Here is a 17,364-nt window from a genome sequence, read left to right on the forward strand (position 1 = left end):
CCCCGCATCTCAACATACACAACACAAAGATACAAAAACAAACATTCATGCACGCCCGACACCCCCCGCATCTCAACAAACACTGCACAATTATACAAAAACAAACATTCATGCATACCCGACACCCCCCCCACCCCCGCATCTCAACATACACAACACATACAAAAACAAACATTCATGCACACCCGACACCCTCCCACCCCCACATCTCAACAAACACAGCACAAACATACAAAAACAAACATTCATGCACACCCGACACCACCCCACCCCCGCATCTCAACATACACAACACAAACATACAAAAACAAACATTCATGCACACCCGACACCCCCCCACCCCTGCACCTCAACATACACAACACAAACATACAAAAACAAACATTCATGCATACCCAACACCCCCCCACCCCAGCATCTCAACATACACAAAACAATCATACAAAAACAAACATTCATGCACACCCAACACCCACCCACCCCACATCTCAACATACACAACACAAACATACGAAAACAAACATTCGTGCACACCCAACACCCACCTCCGCATCTCAACACAACACAAACATACACACAAACATACAGCAGAACAGACCCGACACACAAACACAAACACACAGACCACTTACCGGACGTGCTGGAAGGCAGGCTAGCTGGAACGCTGGCAAGGTCTTTGGCACTACGGCTGGCGTGGGCGTGGCGAGGCTGAAATGCCTTCCGGCATCAAGCCTTATTGGCCACGCCAGCCGTAGTGCTGGCTCTCCATTGGTGCAGCACACACGCACTACGTGGCTCGTAGGAGCTACGTGGTGCGTTTGCCCTGAGCCAATGAGGGCCAGTGTTTTGTCCGGCCCGGAAGAGAAGTGTTTCAAAGACTTTCCTAATGGAGGGCGGCCGATGCTGCTTGCGGGCCACACTCCATTAGGAAAGTCTTTGTGCCTCGCGGGCTGGACAAATGCCATGACGGGCCGCAACTGGCCCGCGGGCCGTATGTTGTGCACCCATGGTCTAAAGTAACCTCTTTATTGCACACGATTCTAGATCCTATAATAAAGGAGAAAGAGGCTTGTAGATCTTCTAGATCCTTTGAGGCGAGTCTATTAAAGCAACCAACGATAGACGTCCCCGAAACACTGATCACAGTGGCCTCCCAAACTGATACACAAGAACAAATTGTGATAACTGAGAATGTGGAAAACCCGAAAATAATTGAAGAAGGTGGATGGTTAGGATTTGCGGAATCCACCCAATGTGAATTCAGTGAAAAAACTACTGAGCTCATCCAAACTCCATGTTACAACGGTAGAGGAAAGAGGATTAAGATGCTCAGAAGATAATAATGGGCCAATTGATACGATCAGAACCAACAAAGAGTGTGCAGAGCTAGCTGTCTGGGAGTTGCAGGCTGCTCCTGGTTTGAGTGAAACTCTAGCAGCCGAAATTAATGAATCATCTAAAATAATCTGTGAGATATTCCAAAAGGGCAACAAGAGTGTCACAAGACCATTAACCAACTCTCTGCAACAGGTCAACAAGACAACAAGTAAACAAAGTGGGCTACAGAGTAAGCCAGCTCAAACTAAAAAGATGAACAAATTACCTCCACTTACGAATGTAAAGTCAAATAGCAGGAAGAGCTTCATCAAAAACATCACCCTGCCAAAAACGAACTACATTGAATCACTTCAGACAAAACTTGTACCAAAAATCAAAACAAAGAAAGCTTCTCATGAGATAAAAGTAACGCCTTTGGGAGTTGGGATTAATGAGCAAGAAGAGGAAAATGAAGAGATCACAACAGCAGATTTGATGAATTTATCAACTTATACTACTTATACAATCTCAGAGTCTGATGAGGAAGATGGTAGTATAGGGCATGAAGGCTCTTCCTGCGACCCACAATCATCAGAAAGTGATCAGGAGACCGATGAGGCCAGAATTCGGGAGAGTTTCAATAGGTTGGTTGGCCCAAGGCGTGCAACTGAAAAAAGGAAAGACAACGTAGTGGCCACCACTGAAGCAAAAGGGATGCCTAGGAGCAATCTCTATGAGAACGCTCCTGAAATCATTGCTGTAGAGGTCGGGCATAATTGACTCATATAAAAACAGAGTTTGAAAGTACGGACCATAATTCAGGAATTTGAGAAGGCTCCAGAGAATAATTCACAAGGAGCAAGAGGCGACGTCAACACAGAAGAGTGGAACAACGACACTAGAACAAGGAGATCAAGGAAGGAGACAGCTAAGCATGATAATAAAGGCACTGGGCCCAAGTCTAAGCAAATAAATATTGGGATATTGGACCATCGGCAGAAAACGAGGGTAAGAACAAACTCATCTACAAATGAGGGCTACATAATATCACCATTAAGAATTGTCAAACGTAAAGAAGTAGTAAAGACAAATACATGGGGAAATCCTAACAATAAACAATTAAAACCATAGTATAAAAAGTGACACTAAACAGTATCACAAATCTGGTCTGCAAATTATTGTGGAAAGAATGATTGCTTCAGAGGACGGCCTGATTCTCAACAGGGGAAACGTAATTAGACTGTTTCACCATCTCCCAGCCCTTAGATTATTAATGACGAAAAATCTAGTCACCGTGGAATTCCCCAAAGAGGAGAGAACTGATAGGGTGATAATTCAAGTAGCTAGTCACATTGTTAAACAACTGCTACTGAAATCAGCTTGACAACAAAGACCCATGGGGTTTGATATAACAAACTGGTCAGAAGGGAACTTAAAGATTCGAGAAGTAGTCGATAGTAAGCAGGAACCAGTGGAAGGCAAGAGAGGGAAAAGGGACAAAAAGAGAGCTCATTTAAGAGCCAGAGCGAGTGGGGGTACGCAAAGAAAAGGACATGAGGGCACTTCGGGAATCCCGATCAGTGTGCTGCCTGGAAGAGCTGATGGAACTGAATCTGAAGAACATTGGAAGTGGCTTGTTGGATTATTAGCAACAAAATTGAATCATGCATAGACTGACCCACTCTGTAACAAGTCGCCCTTACTGTTTGCAAGCAGGAAGACACGGGGGTTCTCCCATCTCGTGCATTGCGATGATCTATCAATAAAAAGACACAACATTATATGTTTACAAGAGACTTGGTTGAGGAACCCGCCAACTATTGAGGGATATGATGTCTCCCTGAGTCCAGCACACAAATGTGACAAAGGAAGACCTACATCGGGTCTGCTTATTGCAATTAAGAAATGTTTGGGTTTTGAACTTCTTGAATCTACTAACCCAAACAATTATATGCAATCAGTAGTTGGTAGGATCCCCGTTGGGGTTAACAAAGAACCACAAATTGTCGCGATTACCAATTTATATTGGAATCCGATAATTAAATAATTAAAAAAATCTACCAGACCAGATCATGCAATGGGTAGACGATCAAAGAGATAAATGGGGGGATCTGTACGTTTTCCTGTGTGGGGACTTGAATGCTCAGTGCGAGCCCAATGATGGTCTAGATATTGTGGATGATCCTGTTAAAACCTCAGCCTCCAGAGTACGATGAAAGCTATGGAGTAGTGTGGTTGCATCAAGAAATATATACATTCTGAAAGACAACAACAGAAGTAACAACCCGGGAAGACCCACTTGCAGAGGGAAAAAGGGAAGTCATATTCTGGACTACATTTGTGTCTCGCAGAATGTCCTGAATTACTCTGTCAAAATGATTGTATAAGAGAAAACCCAGAGTGATCATAACCTACGGAGTATGACATGGACATGCCAAACATCGTGACTAACCCAGAAGTGCCTGGTGGACTGTGAGGTTACAGCGGGACGCAATAGGCTGAGAACTAGAGCACTCCAATTAAAAAACTTTGAGAACTACCTCAAGTTGACAATAATGACAGGAGTGGAACGAAACTCCAATTATTTCCTTGATTTGTCATTGCTCCTGAATATTTTTGAAACCAAGAAGGGTGGCAGAAACAAACCAGACTTCAGACACTGACATTCATTTGATCTGGCCACAAGAGAATACAAGATGGCTATGAGATCACAAATCCAGAAATTGAAAAACGAGCCACAAGCACAAAGAGCCACTGAAATAAAAAAGCTTCAGCAAAAATATAGAAATTGGAGAACATTTTTTGAAAAAACGATTTTACATCAAGATGCAAGATGTATGCTGCACAATATGAAATCAAAAAATACTGCATAAATTTGGAATACGATGAACAACATGGAAACACCACAGGAGGCACTTGTTATTAATCCTATTACAGTGGCCAGTTGGATATTACATTTCTCGAAATTCTTCAATCCCGAAACTAGTGAACCATGTGACAAGAAACACAGACAGGGTCCATGGGATCGAAGCAGCAATAAATAAACTGAGCAAATCAAGAGCTCCGGGGACCAGATGGGCTCACAAATGTAATGTTAAGAGAAAATCCAACTGAATGGGCTAAGATTTTTGGCAACTTTATTCGACCATGTAATTGAAAAACATCATGGAAGACGGCAGTGATTATTCCAATTTTTAAAAAGGGGCTGAAAACCAACCCGATTAATTACCACCCTATAGCCTTGCTGGACGTTGTGGGCAAGATGTTTGCCTCTTTTACTTTGAAAGCACTAGGCAAGTGGAGCTCGGAAACTAATCATCACGATGAATGGCAAAGTGGTTTCATCAAGGGGGCGGGAACCTCCCTAAATATCTTTCTTATAAACATCTTTAAGGCTCAGGTGGAGCGTTCGAAAGGAAAGAAATTATATGTAGCATTCATCGATTTGTCTAAAGCTTTCAATACAGTGAATAGGTCTCGACTTTGGTAAAAAATGGAACAGTGGGGCTGTCCACCTGCCATGAAAGAAATTATTCAAGACCTCTATTCGGACACCTCTATACATATAAGGTTGAGTAGATTGGTCCTACTCACAAGGGTAATCAAGACAAATAATGGAATAAAACACGGCTGCCCACTTGCGCCTGATATATTTAACTTGTTTATTTCGGATGTGGCCGATGCATTCAACAATATCAGAAGTTTTCCACCAAACATTGGAGGAGAAAGAATTAAGACTGCAACGACAATTAGATGCCCTACAGAACTACATTGACAAAAATGGCTTAAATATCAATCTGGTAAAATCAAGGATCATGGTCTTTGCAGGACAAGTGGGTGGCAAATGTAAAAGAATGAACTGCTGGCAGCTAAGAGGACAGGACATTCCTCAAGTCTCAGCGCTTACATACTTAAGGGTGTGTCTCAATACAAGCAGAATGGACACCCCTTGACTGAATCTTCTGAAATCTAAAGCTATAAACTTGGCAAGTCAAGGCAGAATTATTTTAAAAAGATACTGTGGTTACTCGATTGAACCTCTCATCATATTCTATAGACTGAAAGCATTGCCAATTCTGACCTACGGGGCAGAATGTGTATTCTCTTTCCGTCTAGAAGACGGGACCGCCATTGAGGGAATGTTTTGTAAAAGAGTCTTACGGATGCCAAGAAGTACACCTATGCAAGCGATAAGGCCATTAGCATTCTATCGAAAATGTCTTGAAGCACTGGACACAGGTGGCATGGCAGTGCTAAAAAAAGCTATAATTTATAATAGCGACACAACCTTGATAGATTGGAAATGAATATGCCAGGTATGCCAGGCTATCTTGGAGGACTTAGGTGAAGATGACCAATCCCCAAGAGAAAATTCAGACAAAATCAAATGCAAATTACATACAAGAGACTGGATAGCAACCCAAGATGACCGACAAGACTTGAAAGCTTATGGGAAACCGTTTATAGAGGTAGGAAAATTAAACACCTTACCAAGGTATTTAGTCCAATTTCCCAACTGGCATTTCAGGGATAAGCTGATGAGATTCAGACTGAACTTGTTTCCAAAAGGTGCGCTACTTAACTACCAAAAAAAGAATTTGACTCCAACACAGCGAAGACTATGTAAGAAAGAAGCATCAGTGGAGTCACTAAACATTTGGTTATGTTCTGCCCAAACATGAAGGAGGAGAGAATAAATCTCATGGAAGAATTTACTAAAAAACAGAGCTGGCGAACCACCGAAGAATGGTGGCTTGAACAATTGAGAGGAAACTGAATTTCCATCTCTTTTGCACTGGTAAAACTGTTGCTAAACATTTTTTTTAAACAAAGTGAGATTTGAAGTTAGATTGGATGAATGAATGTATCAAACAATGTAAATGAGTAATGTATTATGTGGTCAATATGTTAGGAACTTTTATGAATAATTATGGCTAAACCCTTGTCTATATTAAACCAATTAGACCTAATAAAAAATGTATAAAAAGAAAATAAAACTTTGTGGAACTATCTTGAACTTGGGGAAGGTGAGCTGGAAAGCAAGCCAAGAGCTGGAAGAATCTCAGAACCTTATTTTGGAACACTAACTGAGTTGTGTTTGACATCCTTACACATTGTTTAGCTTTTGTTGTGAGGGCAAGGATAGATTTTGGACACAGACAGACTTTTAAGTTGAACTTACTGACTTAGACTATCCTTAGTTTCTTTAAGTAGGGAAATCCCACCTTAGCCTAGGGCAAGTTAGGCATTCAACCATCCTGACATTTAAGTTAATAAAAGTATTTTTGTTTGAACTTTGAATCTGTTGTCTGTGTCCTGCTTCGTGATGCCTTCACGTAGCATACACAAAGCTGGCCCTCACACTAAACAACAAAACATTTAAAACAAAGCATAAACAACATAAATCAAAGATGACCAAATAACCAGTGAATTTGATAACTTCCATTTGTCCTGGGTAGATCTCATTCCCAGGAATGTCCAAACTCAATTTCTCCAAAGAAAAGTAAAGTCTTAAATCAGTTCTTGAAAAGTTCCAAAGAAACAAAAGTTCACCCAAACAAAAATCCTCTGGTAACAGTTCCTTCTGCGTTTGTTGAAAAGTTCCCTTTCCAATCGCCACAAAGAAAACAGCACCAATGGTAATCCTAGACGACCTCCTTCCAGGATAGAATTGACAAGGTTCAAAACAAAAGTAGCACTTCTGCTTCAACAACTGCCCTTCTTTTGTAACCTTCTTTGGTTTAACTTGTCAGGATGCTTCTTCTAAGGGAGTTGCTCTTTCCTTGACAACTCCCTTCTGCCAATAGAACTGTGATAGCAGGCAGGCTCCTTAGCTTCACAGTCTACTACTGCTTCAACTAAATTTCAATATAAAGTGCACTGACAGTATTATAGACAACCATAGTTCTATTGGTTCTGATGCGACTTGATAATTTAAAAATGTATCAGGAAACTTAGACAAGACTCTTTGACCTCTACAGGTAGGCAAGGCACTCTTCTTTCCTATGCTATAAGAAAGGGCAGCCTCTCTGCCTCTTCTGTCTGTCTTATAGATACCACTAGAATCTGTCTTGTCTTCTAGACTACTTCTCTTTCTCAGCTTCAACAGTCTCAGCTTCATAGATCATTAATCAGTACTAACAAGCACCCAGCTCCCCTGCCCAGCTTTATGCACACCTTCTTGTTTCCAGTAATTACCCCAAAGCTGTATTGCCACTCTTCCAGCCGTGCATAACCTTGTCACCCTTGTATCAGAGGACACTGGATTAATAACAGCTTCAACAATGTAAAGGTGCCCCTAATTACGCCCACACTAGAAAAAATACACCCCTCTAGGAAAATAAGGCAAAAAGTCTACCTTGTAAGGATAACAATTTCAATCTTACAAAAATGAGGATGGTAGCAAAGGGCTCTGCTGCCTGAACCGTCTTCTCAGGTCCCTCTTACGTTCCTTCCTGCCAAAGTGGTTTGAGGCAGGGGTTTATATAGTCCTGTCTTGCTGTAGTGGCGTCACCGGATGTGGACCATGGCTCCATCCCAATCTATCCTGCTTCCATACAAGGGATACTCCAAAGCCTTCCTTTCTTCATTGTCAGCATTTTTGTCAGAACATGCTGCTCTGCAGACCTTTACAAATCTTTAGACCTAGCCCAAGGGAACAACTAAACATATTTCACTCCTCCTTCTAATGCTACCTGGGCCCTGTAGTTTTGTCAGGACTGACTAGTTTCTTAACAGGAAGAGTTACAAGATTAACATTGTGCCTTTAGAGCTGGCTGGGTTAGTTGTGCTTTTAGAACTGGCTGGTTTAGTAACAGGAAGAGTTTGTTCATAGAATTAACATTGTGCTTGCCCAAGTCAAGATGGAGTGAAAGAAACTTACTCTGATTGGTTAAAGAAACAATGATATGTTTGGTTGCCTGATTGGTGGAGAGGACAATGGGTTTGATTCTTGGGAGATGAGCAAGATTCTAAACTGCCTTTCATCCAGAGAAATTCAGTGGCTGGTTGTGTATTAGTTAAGCTCCTTAAGTAAGGCATTTCCAGAGCTCAGAAAATCTACCAAAGTAAGAATATCGTTTGCTGATCCAATTTGAACAAGAAGTCATCAGGTGGGATCGTTCTTTTAAAGATTTTGAGATTGTCACAGTGAACTTTCATTTTCTTTTATAAGAAAACTTAAAGAGTAAACAAGTTTCAAGTTCATTTGCGAAAAGAGACATTACAGTTAAAGTTATTATAAGGAAAACAAGCTTGAAGATTGTGCGTAGGATTTTAAAGTTGATTAACTGTGTGAAATGTTCTTCAAGACTGTTTAATGTGTGCGCGAGCTCGCAAGTTGCCGTTTGCGTGTTCTTTTTAAAGCGCGTGTACATTTTTCACGTGAAAGTCGTTTCCTGAGAAAGCGCGTGTGGTTTGCGATAGAGCGCGTGCCAAAAAGAATTGCGCGTGTGAATTTTAAAGCGTGTGTACATTTTTTCACGTGAAAGTCGTTTCAAGAGAAAGCGCGTGTCGGGCTGCGATAGAGCGCAAGTCCATTTTTATCAGCGCGTGTTATTTTTATCGCGTTTACGTATTTTTTCACGCGCGCGGGTTTTTTAAGATAATCGCGTGTGTATTTTACACGCGAGGACAATTCTTCACGTCTTCTGATTTCACGTGTTTATCGCACACGCTAGTAAAGGAAGAAACTATACGTTCTTTGTGTAAATGTGTAAATAAGGAAAACAATTCACACGCAGAAAGAAAGCAGTATTCCAGGAAGTTAAAGAATATAATTTAAAGTAATCTATGCAAATAGAACTCAATGTTTTCAGAGAAAGACTGCAATTTATGTAAGCATTGAAAACTACATAAGATCAGAAGAACTTTGAAGTAAGAAGAATATATAATTCTGAAAAGATGTTGCAAAGGCCATCACTTTAGGATTCTAAAGAGACTAGGTTGGCTTGAACTATTTGCACAATACAAGATATATTTACAAGATATTCCACAAAGGTTACTAACCTCTAAGTCTTTTACTGAGGTTTAAGAGGTAAAGAGTTTAGAATTTATTTAGCATAATTTAGAAAAGAATTTTTCTTATTATATTAGTAACCAGGTGTATTTGTTTATCACAGATACCAGAGCCTACCAGACGGTTGAAGGGCAGCTGTGTCTCCGTTGTTATTTTCTCCAAATTCCCCTTTCCCTTTCTTGGGGTTTTCAGCTCAGCTTATGTTTAAGGGTGGAGAGGTGAACTCCTGGTGAGGGTCTGTGGGGCCAGCATCAGCTCCTGTGGAATTCAGTCAAGCCGGACCCTGACAAGTTTCATTCACACTTTATTTTCATAATCTGTCCCATTCTTCATTTTGTTGCACTGAACATGCAAATTCCATTTTTAGCCTGCATGGGCCGTTGACGGACAGTAGACAGCTGGTGAGTCACTTTGTGTGCTGCCAGTGCTAGCCTTAGTGATGAACCACTGTGGAAGTGCCTTTAGTCCTTTTTTAGCACAGGCTGCATTCTTTCCGGGAAGGAGGGGGAGTTTGCATCTACCGCACTAAGATTTTAGAATACCTAGGATCTGACATTACAAATCTATCCAGTTAATAGTTAATTGCGCCTTATATTTAAACAACACATGCCTTCTTCAGTGTCTGTCCATGTCTGTGATTATATTTGCATGAGAGAGACTTACCAGTGCCCCTCCTACCCCCCTAGTCCAGTCCATTATAGCGTCTAAAAGAGGGCTTGCCTAATTCTAAAGTGCTTGGGGGTGCAGAGGACCCTAGTTCCTTCCCAACATTGCCCCCTTTCGTTACTTCTACAGTAACAAACTCATCTCCACCCGACATATCTACTGTTACTCACTAACCTGGTTCACAGATGGAGACGTGAGTTGATTGAAGTATTCTTGGTTCTCGGCCTTGATAGAAGAGCCTGGGTTTCCCTAACTCTAACTCTTTTCTATGATGTGCCCTTCTGCTGTGAGAACAGAACAGAACAGAGGGGTAGATCAAATAAAAGAGTAGGGAGCACACACTATTATACTGTATGGGACAACAGAAGGAATTTCAGGGCTCTTACCGGTTTCTATGAGAGGTGAGGACAAAGGTTGGACAATGGGTGTAGCAGAAGGAGCTCCAAATAATCAACAACAATGAAATAGGATAAAATAAGAAAAAAGGGAGTTAGTAGGGTTGCTTAGCCTGGGCGGCACGAGGGACGCACTCGTTTCGAGGTAGTGCACGTGATTGGCAGCAGAGCGGCTCGTCAGTGCACAGGTTCCGGGTTGAAGCTCACAAACCGTCACACCCCTGACGTATACACAACTCCTTCCTAGCCACAGAAGCCAAATGTAGTGACCCCTCCCACCTTGGTTGACACAGGCTCCTGATTGTAGTAACACGGATACCACGAGGCAGCCTAAGGGGGGGAAGAAGATTAGGGAGGGGTTATGGATTATGGATAGGAAGGGGGTGTTTTAGGGTAACCGGAAAAGGGGAAGTGGAGCAAGAACAAAATCATACCAGGATTGCCTTAATCTACCTACTGTCAGTATCCTTCTTAATTAGAATACTAACTCACCACACTGTTTTTGCACTGCCCTCAAGATGCCACAAACATAAGCACATAAGCATGAATTGGAACATAACATATGAATGGCACATAACACTGAACACTTGTATCATAGAGGCAGTATTTCTTGATTAGCAATGCCTCTCAAACGTGTGTTTCCACACTCCTCTTATAATACATAAACTTATGGAACATATGGAACATGACTTTGAACAAGATTAATGATTCCACATGAAATGAGAAAAAAATACTGCCACAAACAACAGCGTTATTTCATGATATGCCTTGCCCCTTGCTTTCACTCTGCCCGGTGTCTTTTCAGTTCTGAAATACTTGTGTTGCCTTCACACATGTATTTGTAATCTCTGACCAAACAAATATATGCATTTCCCAAACGCGCCACACAGTTAATAACACAAACACATTCAATGTGACCACTTATCTGAGGCCGGGGGGGGTGCTCGACGGCACCACCCCAGGCAGGAAATATCACTCGTTAAAATGGCGTCCTGCCGTGAGCAGCTCTGCTCGTCAAGACGGGCTGCAAAGTTTCACCACCGGGCACGGGACAGGAAGAGATCACCGCCGGCCTGCTCTGCATGTCAAGTCTCCACATGCTCCGACTGAGCACTCTGGTTCCTCCGGACGTGTCCCACCATCAATCACCAGCAGGCAGCACGGGCCGGGGAAGTCCATAAATTGCAGTTGGCTGCACCTGTCTTCCAGCCAACTGCCAAGCATAGGACCTGTAATTTTTCCAAACCTCCCTGCACACAATCCCTATAAACAACATTTCCTAACGTGCAACAGTCCCTTTTTCCTCTTTTTCCTCATATTACCCCCTCCTCTAGGGCCCTTTCCAGGAATGGCCTTTTCTGGATGCATTTGATGAAAATGTCTTACCAACCGAGCTGCATGAATGCTACAGCTGGTTCCCACGAATCATCCTCACGACCACACCCTACGCAAGACATCAAATACCAAAGTTGTGTTCCCCTTCTCCTGGAGTCCAAAATCTTCTGCACTTCAAATTCCTCTTGACCATCCTTCATTACACTTGGAGCCTTCCTGTTCACCACACCTGGAGCTGCAGGTTTAATCAAAGAAACGTGAAACACTGGATGAATCTTCATATGCGCAGGCAACCGTAAACGCACTGCCGTATCAGACACACATTTCACCACAGTGTAAGGCCCAATAAAGCGAGGCAACAACTTCCTTGACCCAAAAGGTTTGATATTCTGAGTGGATAACCAAACCCGCTCTCCAACCGCATACTTAGGACTACAATGTCTTTTGCAATCAGCCTCTGTCTTATAATTGATCTTAGCTCTATTCAGATTTTGGCGTGCCCGCTCCTGAATCTCAAGAATCTCTTGCGTGCGTTCAGTCACCGCCGGAATCTCATCAAATTTGGGCACCTCTACCGGTAACATTTGGCAATCTTGACAATACAGAAATGAGGAGACATTCCTAAAGAATCACGTTTGGAATTTGTTGTAACAAAATTCAACTAACCACAAAGACGGAACCCATGAAGACCTGCCTTCTGCCAAAAAACATTGCAAATATTGCTCCATCATTTGATTCACTCTCCTAGCTTGGCCATCTGTCTGTGGATGGTAACTAGTGGATAACGTGTAAGAGATTCCGAGCATTTTGCAGAAAGCCTGCCAAAACCGAGAGGTGAACTGTGACCCTCTATCTGACACAATCGTTCATGTAATCGCACTATGTGCTACAAGAACATTTCAGCCAACACCCCTGCACTGGGTATTCCTGTACATGGTATGAAATGAGCCGGCTTGGTTAAATAATCCATCACCAATAAAATTGTATCACAGTTTCCATCCTTGGGTAATTCAGTTACAAAATCCATGGACACACATGCCCACAGTTCAATAGGGGTGGCTAATGGTTGCAACAATCCTGCCTTCTTCCTATGATCTGCTTTAGATCGTACACAAATCTCACACCTAGTCACATATTCCTTAACTTGGGAAGCCAATCCCTCCCACCAGAAATATCGTTGTACCATCTCTTGTGTCTTTCTCACCCCTCCCCTTCCCCCCCCCCGTGTCCTACCATAGGTGAATCATGACACCAGAACAATGCCTTCTTCTCCAATTCCTCATTAGGAAGAAACAACTTCCCCTCATGATAAGGTAGGCCTTTCCGGATCACTCTGGCCTTCCCCTTCTGTACCCACTCTGTCCATCTTGTGTGGGGAAAACTCTGACGTACCTCCTCCAACACCACCTGAGTTATTGCTCCCACAATCTTTTCTGCTGGAATAATACTCCTTACCACCTGATCCTGCCCACCTCGATTCTCCTGTCGAGAAAGAGCATCTGCCTTGCAGTTGCTCCGGCCTGGTCTGTACGTAACTGTGAAATCAAACTCCTCAAAGAATTAGGCCCATCTCAGTTGCTGCAAACTCAAAGTCCGGGCCGACCTCAGATATTGTAAGTTCTTGTGATCCGTAAGGACCACTACGGAATGTCCTGCCCCCATGAGATAATGACACCATTCTCGAAAAAAGCCTCACTAATGGCCAGAAGCTCTTTGTCCATGATGACATAATTTTGTTCGCATGGTGTCAATTCGCGAATAAAGTATGCCACAAGATGTAGCACCCCTTCCGCATTAGTTTGTGCAGAATGGCCCCCACTGCCAAATTAGAGGCATCTGTTTCAACCTGGAACTGTCTCTTCAATTTTGAATGACAACGAAGTGGGGCCTCCATGAAGGCCGTCTTTAATCTTACAAAGGCGCCTTCTGCCTCCTGATCCCACTGAAAATTGATCGCCTTCCTCAGTAGTCTAGTAACGGCTGCAATAATTGGCGAGAAATTATGAATAAACCTTCGTTAGAAATTAGCAAAACTCAAAAATGATTGAACGTCTTTTACACACAGAGGGGTCGGCCATTTAGTTACTGCTGTAGAGGAGGAGCTAAGTACCCCTACCTCAACCTTACCGCCCCTTTTACCTGTATGCTGGAAACCAGAGTATGTGACATACACAGAACAGTTGAACCAACAAAGGGAAGAGTATGGACTCTGTGCAGTACCAGTGAAAATACTGACAGCAAAGAGAATCTGGGAGGCAAGGTACCAATTCAGAAAACCATATCTACATACAAACAAATATGATGACCTTTTGAATGAAATCCCTAAAGTAGCAGAGCCAATAAACGGCAAGGACTAATGGAATGGTAAAGTCAACAACCATCGCCAGTACACGTCATGCAGAGCTGAGATGACGTACCCAGAAGATATGCAGGGACCAGAGAATGCAGATATTCTATAAGGCATCAAGAAAGTATCAAGGATAAATGACATCTTGGGATCAAGGTCAAGAAGCTTATGCCACAGAAACAAATGAAGATATTGATTCATTTTACATGTGTACAGATGCAAAAGAAACACAAGCAGACTAAGTAATCTTAAGGCTGGCTTTATAGTGAATAGATTGCGGCAAGCGCCAATATATACATATATGCATATGGACAAGTAAATGATGGATGTTTCCACTACGCATTATAGCAGTGCTAGACAGTAGCAAGAAGGCCTCATTTTTTGTGTGTCGCAGTTAAAAAGCAAATTGAATTACAAATTGAATTTCAGCAGACGAAGCTGGGTGAGCCAAGAAGCCAAAGTCTTATCAAAGTAGAGTGAACTGACATTGGATGCAAAATCGTGTGAAAGAACAAAACTCCTGTGAAGGCATGAACATAACAAGAAAGACGTCAGAGGTTTATTAAAAAATAGTTTTAAATGCATCAAAAGGCTCGATTCCATGGTCTCCAGTCACATGGAAGCATGAAGTTGGAGAAACGAAATGGTCACACCTACGCACGAGGGCAGGCCATGCTTTTCACTCCCTAAATTTCTCAGAGAAAAGAGCAAGCTCAAGGCCGAGCTTCAAAGCCTAATTGACAGCAGACCACTGAGGTGATGATGGATTGATATACTAATTGGTGGGAAGCAATAGATAAGGCAAACTCACCAGCACCTGGATGGCCAGCCTGCATGCTGCTAGACGTAGATGGAAAAGTACTGACGGAGGTTAGAGTGCCAACCAATCGTAGAGGAACGTGTATTTAGGGGTCCTATAGTTGTGTAAACTAATGGGACGTCGTGTATTTAGTGACTTTCATAGTGGCCATTTTTAGGGGAGGGCTTAGTTGCTCCACCTGATGTTAAGTAACCAATCACATATTCACACTTTTTTAGATTAGTATGGATCATATACTTAGATGTTCACTCAGAGCCAATCACCCATACTAGTAGGTTTTTGTAGTTTGCCACGTAGGATGACGTTAGTACACATGTAGGTTAACGTCATTGATGATGAGTTTTCCTTATAAGATCTCTGCTTTTACTAAGAATGTTTGAGTAAGAGGATCGAGCGAGTTCGTTGATGTTCGTTATGCTCCCTGTTGATATTAAAACAGTCTTCCTTTTGCCAATTACCTGAGACGTTTCCATTATTGATGTATGAATAAAAATCTGCATACCCATCCATCTCAAGGGTAATTGCTACTCATCAAAGGGGCTGGGACTATCCAGTTCACTTGAGAGTCCCGGAAAAATCAGACGACCTTTGCCATTCGGCTGAAAGGACGTGAAGCTCTCTGTAGATAGTGGTTAGTGTAATTTGAAAAAGCCTTGCGAGCTGGGTGTGACAGGTCCCCTAGTTTCCATAGAATCCCCTCCCACGTCTACGAGAAGTAGAGTGAGTTGGCAAAAGTATTGGTGATGAGTGAAGAATCAAAGTGAGTAATGGAGGGTGGCAGGATAAAATATAATGTGAGAGTAAGAGTGTTATATATACATATATAGGGAATGAGATATTGACTTGAGAGTGGCCAAGCAATAGAAAATCGTGAGAGAGACCACGATAAGAGAACATGCCCTGGCCTGCGTTTTTTACAAACGTAACAGAAGAAATTTGAACCTAGAGTCCCGTAACGGAACACATAGAAAACAGATTTGATTAAAGGCGAATCTAAAGAGGTTAATTTACACTTCATATGAAGTATTTCAGAGGGCAAGATGAGTCTTAAAGGAAAGATCGTAAAAGATTTATGTGACCGGTCAAGTTTGTCTGTTTGTTTTATGTAGTTTTGAAAATGATGACATCATAAACGGAAAAGATTGATTGTTTTAAATTGAATTTAATGGTTGTTTTTTAGCAAGATTAAAGTAAAAATTGTGATTAACCGGATAGGAGATTGCGACGATTGGTGCTTGCTCATATTGTATTATTTTTGTGAAACATATCTTTTTAATCTGTGATTAAAAACAAGCGAGTGTTAAACAGGTAAAGAGTAGACGAGTTGAGAATAGAGGATATTACTCCACTTGTGCATCTCTGCAAGCAGTTGCCGAAACATGCACCTAAGCTTAGACAGTACAGTGCAGAATGGGTTAAAGGAACTGCAGATAAAATGTTTATGCCGTGGCCGCAAGGGGGGGTCCCTATCGAAGGCAGTCCTGCAGCATATGACGACATATTTGCATGCAGCATACACACGGAAAAAGCTAGACAAGCGATTAGCTAGCTTAGAGCTTTGGAAGATGTACTAGGAAGAGCGAGATGAACTGCCTCCTGTAGATTGGATTCTTAATATATGCAAAGAGGGGGGTGAGGAGCCCTTTGTTCTCCCCGCCCCAGCTGAAATAGAAGACGAGAGCAAGAAAGATTATGGGTTCTGCGGTCACTCAGACCATTCACTGAGGGTTCTTACCTACCCCCACCACGTGCTTTGCTCCCAAGGTCCCAGTTTCGTAGAATTGACACTCCTTCCACACTTAGGTAAGCCATTTCTCTGATACTGTCAGCTATCCATAATCGGCTGTTACTATTGGTGTTTGTGCTAAACAATTATTTGCCGTACAGTGGCCTTGGGGTTTCCAGTGTTCTGTGGTTCCGGCGTTCCATTACCTATCACCTGTGGCCTCAAAGATTGCACAGAGAGTTATATTATATCTCCCTGTGTGGTAGCTGGGGACGGAGGCCTTTATAATCTACACGACTATCAAGTCTTGACGGACAGATCAAGAGGTTGCTGGTCAGACAAAACTTTTGTTTCATGCTGAAAGAAATTTGTCATGTCATCTGGTTTAAGGCAGATTCGGGAAGTAGCCTGGGAACTGGTGTATATCGTTGAACTTGTCTAGACGTACTGAGAGCTGTTTTCTTCCTCCTGGAGAGGCATTCACATTTCGTCTGGTTAAAGACTTGTTCCAAGGAGACATTGAAAGTTTGTTCTTGTAATCCAGAAAGCAGACAGCAAATCGAGGACGAAATTGCTGAGTCAAGACAGCAGCTTCCAGAAACAGTACATAATGTTGATGTATTAAAGATACATTTTTCCTTCCTTAAGCAATAAAAATGGGTAGTATCAGCAGTAATATAATAATGCTAGATGCAGAGAGACGTCCACGTTATCCACAAATTAGATGCTGTAAATTGACAT

This window comes from Ambystoma mexicanum, chromosome 1q (genome assembly GCF_040938575.1).
Source record: "Ambystoma mexicanum isolate Mex_15411 chromosome 1q, UKY_AmexF1_1, whole genome shotgun sequence".
Lineage (NCBI taxonomy): Eukaryota > Metazoa > Chordata > Amphibia > Caudata > Ambystomatidae > Ambystoma > Ambystoma mexicanum.